Source organism: Mus musculus, chromosome 1 (assembly GCF_000001635.26).
Source record: "Mus musculus strain C57BL/6J chromosome 1, GRCm38.p6 C57BL/6J".
NCBI lineage: Eukaryota > Metazoa > Chordata > Mammalia > Rodentia > Muridae > Mus > Mus musculus.
This window is the reverse complement of record NC_000067.6, coordinates 78,153,275-78,172,873: the sequence shown is the minus strand read 5'-3', so window position 1 is coordinate 78,172,873 and position 19,599 is coordinate 78,153,275. Positions and strand designations below refer to the sequence as shown.

Genomic DNA, 19,599 nt, shown 5'->3' with positions numbered 1-19,599 from the left:
GTTTTGTTGAAGTTGCAGTTTTCTTTTTTTTCTGCTGTCGTCCCAAGAAATACTAAACTATCTAAAAGGGACAATATGTTTCTTAAGAGACACCCCCCCCCCAAGAGACAAACAAACAAGGAAAGAAAAAGACGCCATAACAGAAGTGTTGGGACCATCCAGCAGTAGTCTTTGCTAGGCTTTGCATCCTTGTAACTGCAACGGAATATTCCTTTAGGAGACTTAAAAGCAAGGATGGATCAGGGGCTGAAGTTTGGCATTCCTTCATTTCTTCCCCCACATTCTTTTGTTTACTTGACACCCAGCTTTGCAGACACCTCTGATGTGACCAGTGGACACTTTCGGGGAGGGAAGTGTTTCTCTAACCAGCAGCCAGAGTTTTAATTAAATAGTGTCCATCTTGCCTACCTCAATCCAGCAGCTGAAGAAATAGCTGTTGGCATTAAGGTCCTGGAGAACGAACTTACGTACTCTGGTGTTAATGGGGCAAGGGACGTTCCTGGCGATTAAAGAAGACAGAAAAAGATAAGCTTTACTCCCTGCCCCCAGCACGCCAGTGTCATGTGGTTATTATTATTGTTTGAAATAAAAAGGAGAATCATAGCGTAACAGTTGTGTGCTATTCGCCTCGTGTGAGAGGACGTGCAGGTTGGAAAACTTATTTTGTTTATTAATTCTGCTCCCACGTCCCACCAGGCTGGCTCGAGAGAGAGGAAGGAGAGGTGTAGCTTTAAGCACACCCTGATTTGTTCTTATTACATAACAAAGGTCCATTTCTTTATCATGTTATCATTCCGTTAATAAAAATTAGCTACAATAACAGCATCAACTTGAAAACCCCTCCAAGTCCAGGGGATTTTCTTTCACAATGAACATGAATACTGTTCAGAAATACAAACAGTCAGAGGATAACTTTAGGTCTGAAAGAGAAACCTGGCGAGGGTAATTGAATAAGCCTGGGTCCCCTGACCATGTCATGGTGAAGGCAGTCAACATGTCATAATTAGGTTTATTGAGGGCCATTCCAACAATCTGCTTCTATTCTTCCTTCCTTATTGTCCACAGCTAGGCAAATAGCCAAGGGACAAAGGAATCAAGTGCTGACAAAACATGAAAGAGGAAAAAGATTTAGCTGCTTTTATCAAAGAAACTGAGAAGGACTTTGTGTAAATAAAATAAGTGGCTGGCCATCCTGCATTTAGGCAATGCCGTTTTCATTAGAATTAATTCTTGACATATTGGAATAGTTCCAAGGAAGGATTTCTACTTCTGACAAGTTTAATTTGTAAATTAAAAACAGTTGGTTAAACATGAGCCTCCATCAACAAAAGTTAACCAAAGCCATACATGGTAGAGGCCTGAGCAGGTGAAAGACAGAATGGCTTTGAAAACAAAGTCTTCCCCAAAATTATGCAAATTTTTACTATTTCATAACAAATGTTGTCCATTGAAGCCTACAGCAGGATGCCTGCTCCCGGAGCTTCGGAGAGACTTGCAGTTTTCTGCCCCTTTAAGCGTCTTTCTTTCGTTGACATAACACTTAATCCCGGCTGGGACAACCCATCTCGTGCTTGGATGAAGTGATGGTAAGGTTTGAGGAGGAAGCCTTACATTTAAAAAGGAGCAAGGCAGTCCAATATCTGTGAGTGTTCAAATTCCAGGGTAATTCTGTTGTTGTTTGCAATGGAATTGGGGAGATTGTTCAGAGTGTGTCTCGGAATCCTAACTAGAACGAACCCTGGGCAGTCAGCATGCAGGAGATCTCAACCAACTATCTCATCAGAACCCAGGTCAGTGTTGTCTGCTAGGGTGCACACACGCAAGGTGAGTGGCTCTTGGATTAAGACCCAGGAATGTGGAGAGAGCAAAGTCTGTATTCTGAGCGGTCCAGCGGGTGTCTGGACAAGGCTTACATTGAAGTCTCAGAAAGTCTTTCACTCCTGCAGCTGCTTGTGAAGTCAGGACTGTTCGTGCTGCATGATTGCAGCTTGCAGGCTGAGCCTCGGGGAGAAGTCATTTCCCATGCAGCTTCAGAAGCGCACTTTCGAGTTGGAGGAGATGCAATCTTCACCAGGAATGATTCATCCTCTGGAAGAATAAAGTTTGCTTAGATATGGAATGCCCTTCAATTTTATTGATGGCCATGTCAGAAATAAATGGATTATTCGGGTAGCTTCCCTGAGTGGGCCATTCAGATTTACAAACTTTAAATAGCATTATTTCATCTGACATCAAACCGCATTGGCCCGTTCTTCTGCACTTCAAATTAAAGTGAAACTTTTCTCAACTCAAAGAGTCGAAATGATGTTTGATACCGGCTGTGGCACTTTTAAGAAATACAGAGCCTAAGGTTGAGGGATGTAGCTCAGCTGGTAAAGTGCCTGCCTAGCCAGGGTGCATGGGTTTGGTTTCCAGAACTGAACAAATCAGCTTGGTGGTACATGATTGATATCCTAGCACTTGGGAGGTGAATGCAGGACGACCATGAGTTCAAGGTCATCCTTACCTACGTTATGAATTTGAGGCCAGCCTGGGCTACATGAGACCCCATCTTAAAAAAATAAAAATACAAGAACAAGCAAGTACTTAGACAGACAGATGTATGTTCTAATCAGTAGAGCCCAGAATCCTATCACCAATGGCTATTTCATGTATACATGACTATAGTGTTCTGCGCATGCATTAAATATGTGGTTCAGATACCTTTTTGTGTGTCTTATTAAATTGGATTTGCAGTGTTTTTGAATTTGTGCCACTTGTGGATTTTGGTAGAGAAACCACAGAATACCAGTTTGCCATCATTTACTTCTGCGTTAGCTGGAACTCTGACTCTGTAATAGCTGGGCTTAAGACCCAGCTACTAACCTACTTCATGCTCTAACCTACTTCATGCTCTGACTAACTCTGTGATCAGGGGAAAGTCACTGCCCTTTGTGAGCTGGACTCCCCAAGAGTGGAGATGGCAGTGTTCTCTCCCCTGCCCTTAGACATTACCGTGATGTGTTTGTGACGGCAGACATGTGACAAACTCCGAACAAACAGAGACCTACTATTTACTTGGGATCTGCTGTTTCTTTTGGCCTTTAGGAAACAGGATCTGGTCTCTGATTTCCCTTCATACTTTCTCCAAGTCCAGCTTAACAAGGGTTAAGTAGCTTTTCCCCCTAGTCCGTTCAAAATACACTGAACTAATTCTGTCTCCTGTACAGATGGGACCTTGTAGCTGGGGCTGGCAGTACCCTATTTCAAAGCAGTACACTGGTGTATAGCGGGCAGAACACTGGGATGGGAGAAATAGCTTCTGAGAGTCTAGATTTGGGCAAAATAAGTCTTTTGATTTGTACATTGTTTTGATGCCTGTTGGCTCATGTCAAAAGATTGGAAGACCCAGCAGGGCAGGAAGGAGTTTCTTGGGATAAAGTTGGAGACTTAAGCAGATTGGCTGACTCCCTCACATTTAGTTGCTGTCCTTTCTTTCTCCATTTTGGCAACTCTGAAGCAGATGGACAAGCTCATGGAAAATAGAGCCACTGAGGAAGAAATGTCTTTGATTTCTCCTAAGATAAGGAAGTTCTCTCTCTCTCTTTCTCTCTTCTCTCCTTTAGCATAAAACTGGCAAGCTGGTGTGCCAGACTTTAAAATTGGCAATATACTTCTGGGACTGGATTGAAGCATCGAAACAAGGTCCTTCCTTGTGTATCATTGAGAGTCACATAAACTCTTTTTCTAAGATATCCAGGAAAGGGACAAAGGTCCTAGGCCTTGGTCAGTCTCAGTGTTATGTCTACAAGAGGCCAAGTTGAGTGTAGCTGGGTTTACAGGATGCTGGTCCAAGCTGTGGCTGAGATGATAATTCCCCGAGACTGGATTCTTTCCTTAGTCACCAATGCCTTTAGAAGGAGAATGGGGGAGGGGAAGCCTGGCTTACGATTTCACTCTGTAATCATGATGATTTGAGCTGAATTTTACCTTACATTGACCTCTGGTGCTGTGGGTTTGTGCATACATCACACAATTGCAACTACATTGTTACCAGGGGACAAGGACGACAGTGACCACTAACCACTCATTTCTTTGGAAGAAACAGAAAATATGGGCCCCATACATAGATTAGTTAGATAGATAGGTAGTATAGATAGACAGATAGATGATGGATGGAAATATATTTTAGTATTTTAGGCTCAAATTAATTCTCTGTATAAAAGAATCAAGTGTGAATAATTTAGCCACAACTGCTCATAGCAAAAGTCACTATATCTCGAACTTTAGGATATGTGTTATAAAAAATTATATTTCCTCAAGATTTTTAAAGTCATAATATTTCCTTCTGTGTTATTCTCAGCTTTCAGGGCTGTTTTTTTTTTTAAATTTCTATGTTGATATAAGGGATTAAAAATGGTGGGTGGATTTGCTAATGAATTGTAGCCCCCCTCCTTCTCTCTCTCTCATTCATTCTTTCATTTTTGAATGAATCGGTGAGAGGGGATGTGCTATTTGAGATTTCGGCTTCTTATTTATTTTATGTTGTCTCTGTTTGTAGACTTTTTAAAAAATGTGTTTACTCTTGTTTGTTTGAACTAATCACTACTTAAGGAGAAATCCTCTCAGTCTGCCCTTCGCCAAGCCTTTAGCGGTGGAGACCATTCAGGCATAAAAACGTGCTTATCTGCAAGTGAATGGCGGTTCTTTGCTTCATTAAAGCCCCTTTCTCTTTTGGCACTCGCATTGTGACCCTTTGATATTAATTCAAAGGCCAATTAAAGAATGCGGCCCATCTTTGAAGTAAGGCATTCAGGGCAAGGGTAGGGACGGACCTGGGCCTCTGATGGACTGCGCATTCAACAGGCCCTTTTCAAGGCAGTTTGAAGAGAGTCAAAGAAAATGGGCAGGAGAAGGTCAAAGAGAAAAAAGGGGCTAAAGAAACAGTCTGTATTTGTTCGGAGTATTAGCCAAGCAAACTGCAAATAGCAACAAAATGAAACAGTTAATAGAGCAGCCAGACAGAGCCGTGTCAATCACTTAACTTGAACAGCCTTAGGCTTCCGAGCCTCCTTCCACTGCGTTACCTAATTATCTTGGGAAAAGCAGTAGCTGGAAGTAATGGCATTGTGTGTCTTTCTGCTTACTGCCCAGAAGAGGTGATAAATACCCACCGCTCTATAATTATGCAACATATATACATAAAGGAGTGGGAGGGGGTGGGAGGGCGCCGAGGCCGAGGAGGCATTGAAGTCCCTAGTCATAGGTCTGAGGATGGCACATTCAAACGTTAGCAGGCCGGGGAAGAGCTTAACTCATTTCATCTGGAGCTGGCTGAAATGTGCACAGAGTCTGCTAGAACAATCCTTAAAGACAAACACATTTGCCCATCAAGAAAAGTTCTTTCAAAAAAAAAAAAAAAGCAATGTTCCAATCATCAAATGGACTAGGTGAATACACCCATCCTTTCTGCCACAGTGGCAAAGAGATGTGGAGTGAAGTTGGAGACTCAATTCTGAGCTTTGCTCACTGTGCCTGGCTTTGGGGACAGGCAGCTGGAAAGGACTTCTAGCAAGTGAGCAGGTTGCATATGGGACCCTAGAGATGGGGGTGGGGAGGAAGGAGGCTGGACCTCTGACTGAGGTCTGATTGGCTTCTATTAGTAGGGCTAGGGTGGATGTTTTTTGCATTCCACTTTTATTGGTCATTATAACAAACAAAAGAACAGCACACACCCAACACTGCCTTGAAATTGTGAGCCAAAAGAGTTTCAAAAAAATGATTTCCAGACTTCCCCAGGGATGTACGTGTAAGACAGAGGCAAAAACTGGAGTGTCCTTACAAATGTCTGCAGATAAGTCGAGTGTGTTTCTATAATTGCAAACTGCAGTGGTTTTTGTTTTGTTTTCTAGAGGCCCCTGCAGCCTCTGCAGCCTTGAAGCTTGGCTCTTGGGGTGGCTGTTTGATGTCACATATATACTTAATGGGTTTTGTATGGAGGGACAGTAATAGAACAGAAGGATCTGTTATGCGGCTTTTCACAGGCTATACCAGAAAGTAGCTATTAATATGAAAGTCCCTGTCTTTGTAAAAAAAAAAAAAAAAAAAAAAAAAGAGTCTGTTACTGAAGTATATATAACCTGATAGTCTGCGGGTTCACCCACCTACCTTATGCAAGAGTTTGAAATGTTCCTCTTTTTTTTTTAAACAAAATATTCCCAATTTTAGGGGCATTCAGTGTACATTGACTACAAAATAATGGGAACAAGTCTACACAACTTTTATAGTTCAGCTGCTTGGTAGGACTGGCCAATGAATGATCTTTCTGTGCGTGCGCTGTACAGCACAAATGAGGATCAATACCAGAAAGTCCGGTCATCGTTGTAACACTGAACAGACCTGGAGCTGTGGAACCCGCCAGGAATCAACTGTGCAGCACAGAAAGCTCCCTTCCCTGTCTTGGGAAGAAAAGTAGCACAAAATAGCCCGAGGACTAAGAGATGCTGAACAATAAGGTATAATATAAGGGGAAATTCAGCTGCTAGACACCGGCTAAGCTGGGGTAGCTTTATCGTTACTGGGCATGGAAACCTCCATGCTTAGAAGAACACACTGATTGATTGATTGACTGATTGAGATAGTCAGTATGTAGCCCTGGCTATCTTGGAACTTACTATTGTAGGCCAGGCTGGCCTCGAACTCACAGAGCTCCACCTGCCTCTGCCTTCCGAGTGCTGGGACTTTAAAGGCGTGTGCCACTACCATCCTGCCTATTTTTAAGACAGTAATTTAGAACATTTCTTCTATTTGTGTTTTAAAATCACATAGCTCAATTTGATGGTCTCTTCTTTTACTTCTCCTACCCTACCTCACCCCCCAACCCCCAGCAGTGCCTGGGGGGTTAGAGCCAGGGCCGTGAGCATGTCAGGCAAGCATTCTTTCACTGAGCTACACTTCCAACCGTCCTGTCCTCCTGTGACCCCTTCCTCTCCATTTTAAAGGATGACTGAGGATCACAATATCCGTAAAGATCCTAAGTGCCCAGCACCACAGGATGCCGAAAATACTCACGCACCGTTCATGTTGCAAGCAGCGAAGTGGGAGCCATGGCGTGGCTTCTGGTGTCTCCCTCTGCTCCTCCTGAGTGAATTGCAAACCGATGTCACTGTCAACTATCCCGCCTCATTTCTTTTCTTACTTATTTCCCTGCACAAACCAACAGCTTTTGTTGTAAGGAGGGAAATCTAAGAACACTCCGCTCCTTTCTGTACTCTGTTGTGTCTTAGCCTCCTTCCCCAACTGTTGTCTGAAAGGACCAAGGCTCTTTAGGAGAGACTGAGGCCAAAAAGTGTCTTGCTATTTGTTCTGTCTGTGCTTTGGTGAATTTGGGAGGAAAATACCTGCATCTGGCTTATAGAGGACACCCATGGTCCCTGCACATGCGTTCATGTACCATGTACAGGTTCAACGTCATGTGTTTTCATGGGCTTTAAACAAGGCAAGCCAATTCTCCCATCCTGTTAATGGCTCACCGGAAGTACGTGAGAAAGTTCTGAATCGGTATGTCCCTGGGATTTTATGGTTTTAGCCGTTCTCTCAAATCAGAGTGGGAGAGGGTTTTCTCTGTCTCCCATCTCCCTTGGATATATGTTTATTATTAGATTTGTCTGGGTCCCTGCTAGTGCCAAGTAACAACAGTAACAGCACAGGTTCTTGTTCACAGACAAGGAAACAGAAGATGAGACAGGCTGATGGTCAAACCTAGTGGAGGGTTTCATGAGATGGGATGCAGAAGGCAGATTTGCCTGGTTATAGAATATGTACCACTCACTGTCACATGGTAGAGCTGCCTGGTGGCTCCTGGGAGGACAGTTGGCATTAAGAAAGTCCTTCAAAGGGACTGTTAAAGGGAGTATACTTGAAGCCTCTCCAGCTGGTCTATGAAGTGGCACGATTATTGGCATTTGCCTGAAAAGTTATGCAGAAGACCCTGAGAAAGCTCACAGGACCATGGAGAACTGCTCAGTAACACCAGGATAACCTTATAGGGAAAGGTGTCAGAGGTGTGTGGATCTCTCAGGAAGCTAATAAAGCTTCAATTTGGGGTCTCTTGAACATGTGAACCCCTAAGAGTGCTGAGAGTTTGCTTGGTGTTGTGGAGTGTTCTAGATGGGGCGAGAAGGCAGTATGAATTTCAGAGTGAGCATCCCTGATAGTTTGTCTCACCGGCACAAGAGCAGCTGAGATAATTTAGTGTGCTTTTTCGCCCATGGTAAACAAATACTCAATTTTCATTCTTTCTCTTTTAGGAATATGGGAGAGAATGGATGGAGGGAGGGAATGAGAGCAAATGAAAGAGAGAGAATTACAAATATGAATGTGTATGTGTGTGCTGTGTGTATGCATTGGTGTATATGTGGAGGTCAGAGGACAACTTCTGGCAATCAGTTCTTCCTTTCCACTACGTGAGTTCTTGGGTTTGGTGGCAAGCCTGTTTTTCTGCGGTACCGTCTTGCAGGCCCCAAATACTCACTTTTTGAACTTGGTTTGTATTTGTAAGTTATATTAATTTTAGAGTCCCCCCAAAAGCTTACTGGCTTCTAGACAAAGAAATAACCCTTGGGTCTCCCGTGAGCTGTCCCCAGCACTTTGAGGTTGCTCTTGCCTGCCTTACTGAAGCAAGTTCTGATGAGTGACTTGGTTTGTTTGTTGAGTATGTTTTTCTCATAGGCCTTAATGAAAAGTTCTAGTTGCTGTGTTAGAGTCTGTGTGTATTCTAGTGGCTCTAATCTTCAGCTCCATTTGGGGCTATTTGGAGTTTCATTTGCCGAGCATTGTAACATTCAGCATCTTGAAGGCGAGTATCGGGGGCACACAACAGGCTAACTTAGAACTGCAGAGACAGCCTAGAACCTAGGGATTCAGGGTTTAGGTTAAAACAATGATAGTGGAAGTCCTGTGTCAGGGAGAGACGGGGCCCAGATGTCAGCACCCACCGTGTTAATAAAGGTGCAGGAGAGCCGGTGGACCCACTGGAAGTCCTGAAAGCCGGCACCATGTCAGTTACCAGAGAGAATAAGGATGAATGGGCTTAGTGTCCCTTCTAGGGCCCGTAGCCCCGAGGGAACAGCAATCACATGAACATCTCATGGCAGCTTCTGTGGTTCAGGACTTTTAGAGCCCGAGGCATCATGGGAGAGCAGGGCAAACTCTCCCTCACCTCCACTCCAATGGAAATGAGATCTCAGACTTCAGCTCAAGAAGAGAATGGTCAGGACTTAACTAGTCCGAGAGAGTCGAAGGGGGAAAGGCAACACAGGCCGAGGGAGATCGTGGGTCACAGAACTGTGGAGCCCTGGTCTATATGGGAAACACAGAAAAGCAAGGACACCCTTGGCCTCAGGTTTCTTAACCTTCCCAGGCAAAATAAGCTCCAAAATCAGTCCCAAAACACCTTTGGACTGTGTTCTGGTCTGTGATGCATTCTATAACACACTTTAAAAAAAGAAACTCGGTTTATAACTTTAAATGTTTGTAATTAAGCAAGTGCTGTTTGAAAAAAAACTAAAACTCGTAAGCATCCTCAGGTACAATTTAATTTATAGTTTACACTGCTGGAGATTGAACTCAGGACCCCTCAAGTGTCAGGGAAATGCTCTACCATCCTAGCTCCCTCTCTAGCCTTACTGTAGCCCAGGCTAGCCTCTAGGATTTTGGCCTCTAAGGTAGCTTGCGTCACAGGACCACACTACTAGGCTTATTTTTTTTTTTTTATCTTTAAAAATTGGGACTGTAGGGAGACTGTGAACTTTTTGGGGGGTGGGAGGTTCCTTGGAATTGTGCAACTTAACTTCCATCCTTGTCTTGTGCTTTGTTCAAGATGCTAATCTGGTCACGGGGTCACAGACTTAGTAATTTTTCTTGTTAAGTAATGTTTTCTCATGACTTTAAATTGACCATCTGAGATGACCATAGTGAATCTGACCTTTTGGATTGTATTGTGTTATGATGAAGTTCGTATAACATCAGGCATCTGAAAGGGACTAACTGGGGGCTCAGATAGGGTAAGAGGGGGCTTGTCTGGTATTAACATCGCCCTGGGTTCAGTCTCCAGCTCTGCATAAACCATGAGTGGTGGCATATGCCAGCAAGCTCAGCACCGAAGAGGTGGAGGCAGGGGGATTATGCATTTGAGATCGGACTGGATCACAAGACCGTGTCTCAAAAATACAAAACAAAACACTAAACAATTTCTAGGCATTTTGTTCATTCATGGTACTGTATACCATACGTTCTACCTGTCTGAAATATTTTTGTTGCTCTAAAACAAAACCTTGCACCATTAAATCAGTTGTTTCCCAGTTGCTTCTGTCTGTGTTTGGTCTTATGAATGTAACTACCCTGATGATCTGACAGAAATAGAACTGACAGTATGTGACCCTCCTGACCATCTCAGGTGATCTTTCAGGCCTTCCCTCATGTGGGGGCTGGATCAGTCCATCATTTTTTATGGCTGAGTGCTACTACTCCATTGGATGGTATTTATAGATTCTAAATTGTTCATCCATTCATCTGTTGTTGAACATTTGTGCTATGTCTACTTTTGGGTTACTGTGAATATTGTTGCTATGAACATGTACGTGTATACACATATTTTTAAAACCTTAATATATAAGAATTACAGGGGCCACTGTCACAATCAGAACAGCCAGAGGAAAGTTCAATTACATTGCATCCTCCTTCTGTCCTTACCTCTGGGGAATGGTTTTCCTGTTCTCCGATAGAGTCATTTTGTTGTAAGAGTATGGGATGAACTAAGTCATAGCACATAGAACTTTCTGAGACTGACTTCCATTCCTCAGTATCACTGCCTTGAGATTTGTCTGCGTCATTATCTCTTTGAACACACTACTATTCTCATCACTGGCTAGCATGCTGTGCAATGGGGCTGTGCCCCAGCCCGTCTCTTCCTTGACCAGATAAGGCACATGTGAGTTATCTCCAGTCTGGGGTCATTGTGAGTAAAGTCACCATGCACATCTATGTGGAGGTTCTATGTGAATTAACTTCTTAGGAGCAAAAGCCTCGAGTCACATGTTAACTGTTAAAAACGTGTGACTTTTTTTTTTTAAAAAAGCTAGTTTGGCCATTCCTTTTATTACCAACACAGGAGAGAGCCAGAAGCTCACAGTGCACCAATGCCTGCTCTTCTCAATAGTTTTAATGGTAACCAGTCTGACATGCACATGGTAGTGGATAGCTGTCGTCGTTCATGGTCCCAAGAAGTCCCAACACAAAGCATTTCTCATACTGTTCTGCCCTCACCTGCATTTTCTTTGGTGAAGCCTCTCTTCAATGTTTTTGCCTTTTTTTTTTGTTTTTTGTTTTGCTTTTGTTTTTCTTGTTGAGACACAGTCTCATGGTACCTATGCTGGCGTCAAATTCACTATATGACCAAGGCTGACCTTGAACTCCTGACCCTCTAGTCTCTGCCTTTCAAGTGCTGGGGTTACAGCTTTGCCCTGTTGTGGCCAGATCTTTTGTTCATTTAAAAACTTTCTGTACTGTTATGGTCTGGGAATTCTTGTGTTCTTGCTACAAGTTCTTCATTAGATATGTGCCCTAAAAATGTTTGCTTTTAGTCTCTACCTTGAGTTTACATTCTTTGAACAGAAAATGAATTCAAAGGCTGGAAAGATGGCCCAGTGGGTAAAGATGCTTGCTAACCTGGCTTTTATCCATATCCTCTGACCAGCACACAGGTTTTGTGGCACTCCCCCACCCATTACTGTGCATAGATAATAATAATCATTAAAATTTAGAAAACGAATTCAACTTGCATTCTGATAAAGTCTAACTTGTTGACTTTTGACTTGTGGCCTGCGGTTTTATGTGTCTAAGCAGTTTTTTTTTCTGGTCCTGGCTCTGAAGGACACAGATTCCAGGCCTGTGACACACTGCAGTTGACTGCTCTGTGCAGTTAGGCTGCAGGCAGACTCTGGCTATGTGTTTTTGTGTGTAGCTGCCTAACTGTCCCAACACCATGTATAGAAAGTGCTTTTCTGACTTCATAGCTTTATCTTTGCACTTCTGTCCACAGCAGCCAGCCTTGCTTGTGTGAGTTTGCCTCTGAGCTCTGGGCTCTATTTTGTCTGCCTCTGGAAGTATGACTCTTCTAAGTTTATTTTCGGTTGAAAAGTGTGTGTGTGTGTGTGTGTGTGTGTGTGTGTGTGTGTGTGTGTGTGAATGCCTGTGGAAGCCAGAGAATCTCTATTATTTTTCCTTAAGAATTATATCCACATTATTATTATTATTATTATTGCTTTTTACATGAGTTCTGCAGATGGACTAAGGTCCTCTCGTTTGTGCTGCAAATTTTTCCTAACTGAGCCATCTTTCCACCCCTATATTCATCTTTTTCCAAAATGGTTGTTAGCTATTCTAGTGCTCTTCCTTATCCTGTATGTTTAGAGTTAGTTGTTTGTGTTTACAAAAGGTCTTTACGCAAAGGCTTGCTACTGAGCCCCTGTCCACGGTATATTCAATTTTTTAAAACATTTAATTAATTAAGTGCTTTGGGTGGGGGAGGGGCCCAGTCATGCTATAGTACACTTGTGGAGTTCAGAGGACAACTTGCCAGAGTTGGTTGTCTCCTACTATCTGGGATTCCTGGGATCAAACTCATGTCATCAGGCTTGGTGGCAAGCGTCTTTACCTGCTGATCCATCAAACTGGTCCCACAGTTCACTTTTAGAAAGGTGTGTTATTTTGCTGCCAAGGAGTTTGGGAATCTTTGAATTTTGAATGCTGGTAAAATGAATATATTTCTATCATTTACAAAATTAATAAAATTATCTTCCAAATTGGGAATGTCATTCTATTACAAATATTTCCCCCACTTAAGTGCTCTCTTTTTTGTAAAATGTTTGACTGTAAATCCCAGAGGCGGAGCAAAGCCGCGATATCTATACCGGAGAGAAACCTCGGATTACCACGCGTGTTTAACCCGCTTTACCCATTTGTCATGCAGTGCTCAAAGTCACTCTCTGAGAACAAGGGAGGCATACACCAAACGTTTAATGTGTATTCATAAAGAACAGGCCAGCTTGCTCATGGCTTTTATAACATTTATTTAATTTATAAACTTTTAAGCACTCGGACCCTCAAAAGCATTTGCAAATGTGCAGTGTTCTGGGGTTTCAGGCTAGCATTCCGACCCAGGACAGAAAAGCTAGCACGTTAAAGACTCACAGAGGGAACGGGAAGGTAGGATGTTTTGGTTTCTTTCTGCTTAAGTTAAGGAAGAAACCCAGCTGCTGCCCTGCCTCTGAGGAGGACAGCTAGAGGGATGGATGGTCCCGTTATCCCAGCTTCTTTTCCTCTGTCTGCAGCATCGTGGACAACGCTCTGTGCAAATGACACGTGCGTTAGAAAGAAGTTTTTTTTCTCTACCCAGTGAATTTGCTAAACCTGATCAGTTATTGAAACTTAACAAGATAAAGTCAGGGTGCGAGTTAAGAGAAGAAGCTTAGACTATTATCAAGGATTTAACAAGTTAGTCTCGAATTTGACAAAGGCCACTTAAGAAACTTTTGGCCTTTGGAAACAGGGTGTCAGTCAGTTGCTGTGGACATATGTTGGCAGGCTACTGGATCCAGGCTGGTCCTGGCAAGATAGTGGCTTGTTGCTATTATATTGGGTACTCCTTTAAAATTGTACATTGAGATGAGCATATAAGGCTAAAATTGATTTGTTATTAATCTAAGAATTCTGGCCTGAAATTGCTTTACATATCCTGTTCTACATTAGAAAGGATTTGATGTGATGCTAAATATATCTGACTAAAACCTAATCTCTTCTCAATTATTTATACAAAGGTTAGATGATGTGTGTGTGTGTGTATGTGTGTGTGAGATTCAATATTACTTTGCCAGATATAAATATTCCATTCCTCTACTGAGACCTTACGGTGTTAAGATAAAGATTCATATACTTGGAAATGAGAAGTGGTTTTGTTTGTTTGTTTTTTTATAGACAGGGTTTCTCTGTGTAGTCTTGGCTGTCCTGGAACTTACTTCATAGACCAGGCTGGCCTCAGACTCAGAATTCTGCCTGCTTCTGCCTCCCTAGTGCTGGGATTAAAAGTGTGCATCATCATGCCTGGCTTATTTGGTTTCTTTATTGAAGGCCATGTTAAAAAAAAAAAATTCACGTCCTGCTCCGATCCAGCACACTTTGCCATCATAAAGCTCTTTTTGTAGTCCTTCGTTTCTGCATAGATGTGCCGCTGGAATGCAGGACGCTGTTCTCCCTACCTTAACCTCAAGAACGTGAGGACAAGAGAGATCGGTGACTGGCCCAGGTGAGGTTGGGGGCTGGCAGGACAGAGTACAAGAGACAGTCTCACCCTCTACTCTGAGACAGAGTGTGGCTCTCCAGAAGGGAAGGGAACGGATGGATGGCTTCTATCCCCTGCTCTTCTGATGCTAAAGCAAAACTCAGGGAAGATAGATTGTGTAACTTTACCTCCACGGAAAGAGGAAAACAGTTTAAACTGCTAACTTCTGTACACTCAGCATCTGAAATGGTCCTAAAAATATAACCACTTGAAATTTTTTCTTCTTTTCTCACTTTAATTTGTGTGTTTGGACCAGCTGTTACAAGCGTTTTGTTTTAATGTTCTTAACAGCTGTCGGTTAGTTTAGCACTGTGTTTGGTCTTGAGGGCTGTTAGATCGCCCGTCGCCTGCCAAAGTACTTTATTTGCTTTGCATGAACTCTCACTTCTACTTTCTTGATCTGGATATAAAACAGGTAGAAACAATGTGATCCCTGCTGCTAGTGAAACACGATTCCAGGAATCAGGAATTTCCACCTCAGAAGGGTCTCAGGAAGTAGGGAATTGGCTGAAATGGGGAGTGGGCTCATTCAAACAATGATGTTCTGTTACACACATTAGGTTCATTGCTCCCAGGTACACTATGTCCTTGCTGGTCTCTCTCTCTTTCTCTCTCTCTCTCTCTCTCTCTCTCTCTCTCTCTCTCTCTCTCTGTGTGTGTGTGTGTGTGTGTATCTGAGCATTATTAGGAAGGTGATATTTTTGTAAAGAAGTGAGTTTCAGATTCACAGATTTAGAAAGATGTGCTCAGTGCCCCAGACAGCTCAGATTAAAGAAGTTCTTCATCCGCCCCAGCTTTTGTCTCACTACAGACTGTACACAAGGTTGAGGAGGGCGGCCGCTTGCTGGCTAGCTAGCCACAGAAGGGTGGGGGGTGGGGACACTGAAGCATGTCAGTTTCCTGATTCTGGGGTCAAGCTGTTCTTAAGAGGAACAAGGCTTCTTCAGAAAAAGTGAGATTATCAAACACCAGGGTCAAAGTTTATCTCTAGGTCAATGAAAAGGAGTGTGCATGAAGGGGGTGGGGCGGGATCCCTCCAGCTCTGAATATAAGCTCTGTGTTGAAATAAATTTGCAGCCAAGTATTCAGGTTAAAAAAAAACACAAATTCCCCTATCAGGTTTATTAAATATTATTTAATAATATTCAGATAGAAACACAAATTACCTTATGAGGTTTGTTAAATATTATTTAATAATAAAAACAAAAATGTTCTCATGTATAATAATCTAATAAGAGGCAATAAAAATAAAATTTCACATGCATTATATAATTTAACCATCACCACAAGGCTGAAGTAAATAGTATTCCTATTTTGCAGATGAAATTATTCAGGCTTGGAAGCATGACTACCTCTTCTAAGGTTTCAGTGAGAAGCAAAAAAAATATACTGGTATATTGTTCTTTCCAACATGATAGTTCCCTCCTAAGAAATTCCCTCAAACCAAAAGCTGAGTGGTGTGTTATGAATTAATCCTAACGTGGGTTTTATGTAGGCTAGAGCTGTGCTTGACAGTACTCTTGAATACCGAGTCAGGTTTAGGACAGAGGAAGGCTTTCTAGAACATTCCTTGTCCTTTCAACAGTTCTTCCTGTCCTCTGTGTTCTGCCCTTCATCTGGGGTCCTCACAGTGGTGGGGTAGAAGTACTGTGGGTGTCAGTGATGAACCAGAGTATTCTCAGGGACCAGCGCAGAGCTCCTGCCAGGCTCAGAATGGCCCATTTCCAGAGCCTTAGCAACCCTCGTCCCAGCCCAGACATCCGATCTCCGTGCTGTTTCCAGAACCAGAGGGCCTTCCAATCCTTGGGTTCTTCTTGTTTTTCTTAGCGTTGGTGTTTATTATTTTACTATCAAGAGACATTGCTTTAGATTATCCTTCTTTGCCCAGAATGAAAGACAGTTTTGAAGCACTGTCGGGAAAATGGGCGCTTCCTCTGTGAGTGCCGATGAAAATGAAAGTCTCTGGAATGAATATGATAAAAAAAAACCATGTTGTGAACTGCTGGGTCCCAAAGTTTTTAGTCCCTGTGGAGGCAAAATGATAATAAAAATAATAATAGTAATACTTTTCCTCTCGGTTCTTTTTTGGATAGGATCTCTCTGTGTAGCTCTGGCTGTCCTGGAACTCATACTGTCAAGGCAAAATAATAATAATAATAATAATAATAATAATAATAATAATAATAATAATAATAGTAATAATAATAATAATAATAATAATAATTTTTCAGGTTGTTTTTTTTTGGACAGACTCTCTCTATGGAGCTCTTGCTGTCATAGAACTCACTCTGTAGGCCCGTCTGACCTTGTATTCACAGAGATCCACCTGCCTCTGCCTCCCAAGTGCTGAGATTAAAGGTATGCCACTACATACAGCCAAGGAAAAAAATTATTTTAGCACAGTGCCACGTACAAAGCATTCAGGTGTATTATTAATTGACCATTCATGTCCGGCCCTAGGAACTTAAGGCAAAGGACAAACAGGCTATTTGGTGGGGTGCCATGGGGATTTCAGTGCCAGGTTTCAAGAGTTTCCTGTGTGCCAAGAATGAGCTGATCACCTAGAGGTAGTTAAGCCAAGTGGAGGCAGGTTAAAAATATACTAAAGAGAGCTGGGGTGGGGATAGCTCTTGGGAGGCAGAGGCAGGGGATCTCTGTGAGTTCAAGGCCAGCTCGGTCTACAGCCAAAGCGACACAGTGAAACCCTGTCTCAAAAATACAAAACAGAATAAACAAATGTATACTGAAGAGAAATTCATACTCCATTTTACTGTGTTCTCCTGCCATAAAAGAACTCATTGTATGCCATTGCCCGAGAGAGTATTTTCCATTGCATCCTTTGTATTTACAATCTCAAGTTAGTTTTAGCAAACAAAGCTATTTTACAACTGCAGGGTGCATTTGAGAGATCCACATGGGCTATATGTGTCCTCTGAGGGGTGGACTGAGTTTTGGGACACCCTGTAAATTTTCAAAGCAGGAAGCCATTCTTCAATGACGGCTTGTTTCTCTTAAAACAAGCTGTGTGAGGAAGTGTAGCATTTGATACACACATTCATTTTCACTTGAAGTTTTTTTTTTCCCATTTAGAAAAAGGAAATTTAAAAAACATTGGTAATTTAAAAATCACTGTTAAACAGTATTGAATTCTATATTCATGAGACAATGAGACTTTCAGGCTATTAGCAAAGAAAAGTTAATTCCTAAGTAGCGAAAGCAAAGAGCCTCTGGGATTGAAGGACTTGGTGGCAGTGAGGGGGTGTTTGTGCCTGAGCCATTGTCTCTGTGGGAGTGGGGAGGGAGAAAAGATCAGGAAGGGCCATGCTTGCTCAGTGCAAGCCTGAGCCTGGGGGTGAAGGAAGGGGACTGCAGGGGTCTTCTAGCTCCAGGCTGGAGGCAAGCCTGCTTTGCTTTAAGGAAGAATGGCCCAGTGAGCAAGTTTCAGAGTCTCCTCCCTCCCTCTCCCACTCCCACCCACCTTTCTTCCCTCCCTCCTTATCCCCTCTTCCTTCCTTCCTTCCTTCCTTCCTTCCTTCCTTCCTTCCTTCCTTCCTTCCTTCCTTCCTTCCTTCCCTCCCTCCCTCCCTCCCTCCCTCCCTCCCTCCCTCCCTCCCTCCCTCCTTACCTCCTTCCCTCCCTCTCTTTCTTTTTTAAGACAGGGTTTCTCTGTATATCCCTGGCTGGGCTTGAACTCACAAGAGATGTGCCTGCCTCTGCCTTTGGAGTGCTGGAATTAAAGGCATGTACCACCACAGCCCCAGTCCAGCAAGTACAAGTTTTCATTTTCTTTTCCTTTCTTCTTTCTTTCTTTCTTTCTTTCTTTCTTTCTTTCTTTCTTTCTTTCTTTCTTCCTTCCTTCCTTCCTTCCTTCCTTCCTTCCTTCCTCCCTCCCTCCCTCCCTCCCTCCCTCCCTCCCTCCCTCCCTCCCTCTTTCTTTCTTTCTTTCTTTCTTTCTTTCTTTCTTTCTTTCTTTCTTTCTTTCTTTCGGTTTTTCAAGACAGGGTTTCTCTGTGTAGCCCTGGCTGTCCTGGAACTCACTCTGTAGACCAGGCTGGCCTCGAACTCAGAAATGCACCTGTCTCTGCCTCCCAAGTGCTGGGATTAAAGGCGTGCGCCATAAGTGCATGCTGGTGCCCACTGTAAAGTAGCTTAAGCTGACCACAGCCAGACTGCTACGGTCTGACAGATCCAGCCACGGACTAAACTCAAGCATGTTTAGCTAGCCTGTGACAGCTAATGGGACACCCCCAAGCCCTGATCCAGAATTTGGCCCAATATGCAGCTTAATACAAAGTCTAGATAGGCCAGTGCCTGTCTAGGGACCTAAGAGTTGTACAAGAGACCCCGAGTTGTGTGTGTGTGTGTGTGCTTGCGCTTGTGCCAGTGTGTAAAATGCTCAGAACATCATCTTGGTAGATTCAGGTAAGTGCTAGCGGGAGCATATACTCTTCTCTGTGGTCCTTGTTCAAAAATACTTTTTCTAGGGGTCAGGGGATCACTCAGTGGGTTAAGGTACTTTCTGCTAAACCCAGTGGCCAGAGTTCAATCCCCAGGTTCCACATGGGGGAAAGACACAACTAACTTCTATAAGCTGCTTTTTAACTTCTACATATATGATTTGTGGAAGTGTGCCCCCACTTACTCCAACATATACAGTAAGTACCAGTAAATAAACATGCCATCAAAGAAAGTGAGATGTGAACCTCAAATTCACCCTCTAGCCGTCCCGATGAACCACAGTGCTCTCTTGTATCCTGAGTAAAAATGGTGGAGCTGTCAATTCAGGGAAAGGTTCAAGATGAGTGAGCGTGGGTAACTGTGAGAAAGGCAGGTTTGCCAAAGGTCTTCCTGGTCACCCCTGAGATGGTGAATTCCAGCCGCTGAGCTGAAACACTGGACAATGCTGGTTGCCAGAGAAGCATGTTCAAACACTTGCCACCAAACCAGTGTAATTGTCGGTGAGAAAAGAGTGTAACCGAAAGCCCCTCCTCCCTCTGAGGCAAACAACATCTACATGATGTGCAAGAAGGGATTAGAAGTCCCAGTACTATTTGGTTCCCCAACTAACAGGGAACTTAAAACTTAAAACTCCCCATTAAGTGGGGGAAACTATTTGCAATGGACATTTCCTGGAAGTTGGCTGCTGGAATTAAGGGGGAAATATTTGGTATTAACTAGACTGTGGGCTGTATATTGCTCAGCTTTTTAAGTCACTGCCCTGC

The 19,599-nt window shown here is 43.1% G+C and overlaps 1 protein-coding gene across 2 annotated transcripts in view, besides 1 other annotated feature; it reads left to right on the top strand.

Annotated features, from left to right (window-relative positions):
• Pax3 (paired box 3) overlaps positions 1–19,599 on the top strand; it is a 95,870-nt gene that overhangs the window by 24,263 nt on the left and 52,008 nt on the right. The window lies entirely within an intron of this gene.
• Positions 4,480–5,439: an enhancer, noted in NCBI's record as "ECR2". NCBI's record gives its function as "enhancer in neural crest" and the evidence as "EXISTENCE:transgenic organism evidence [ECO:0001131][PMID:20045680]".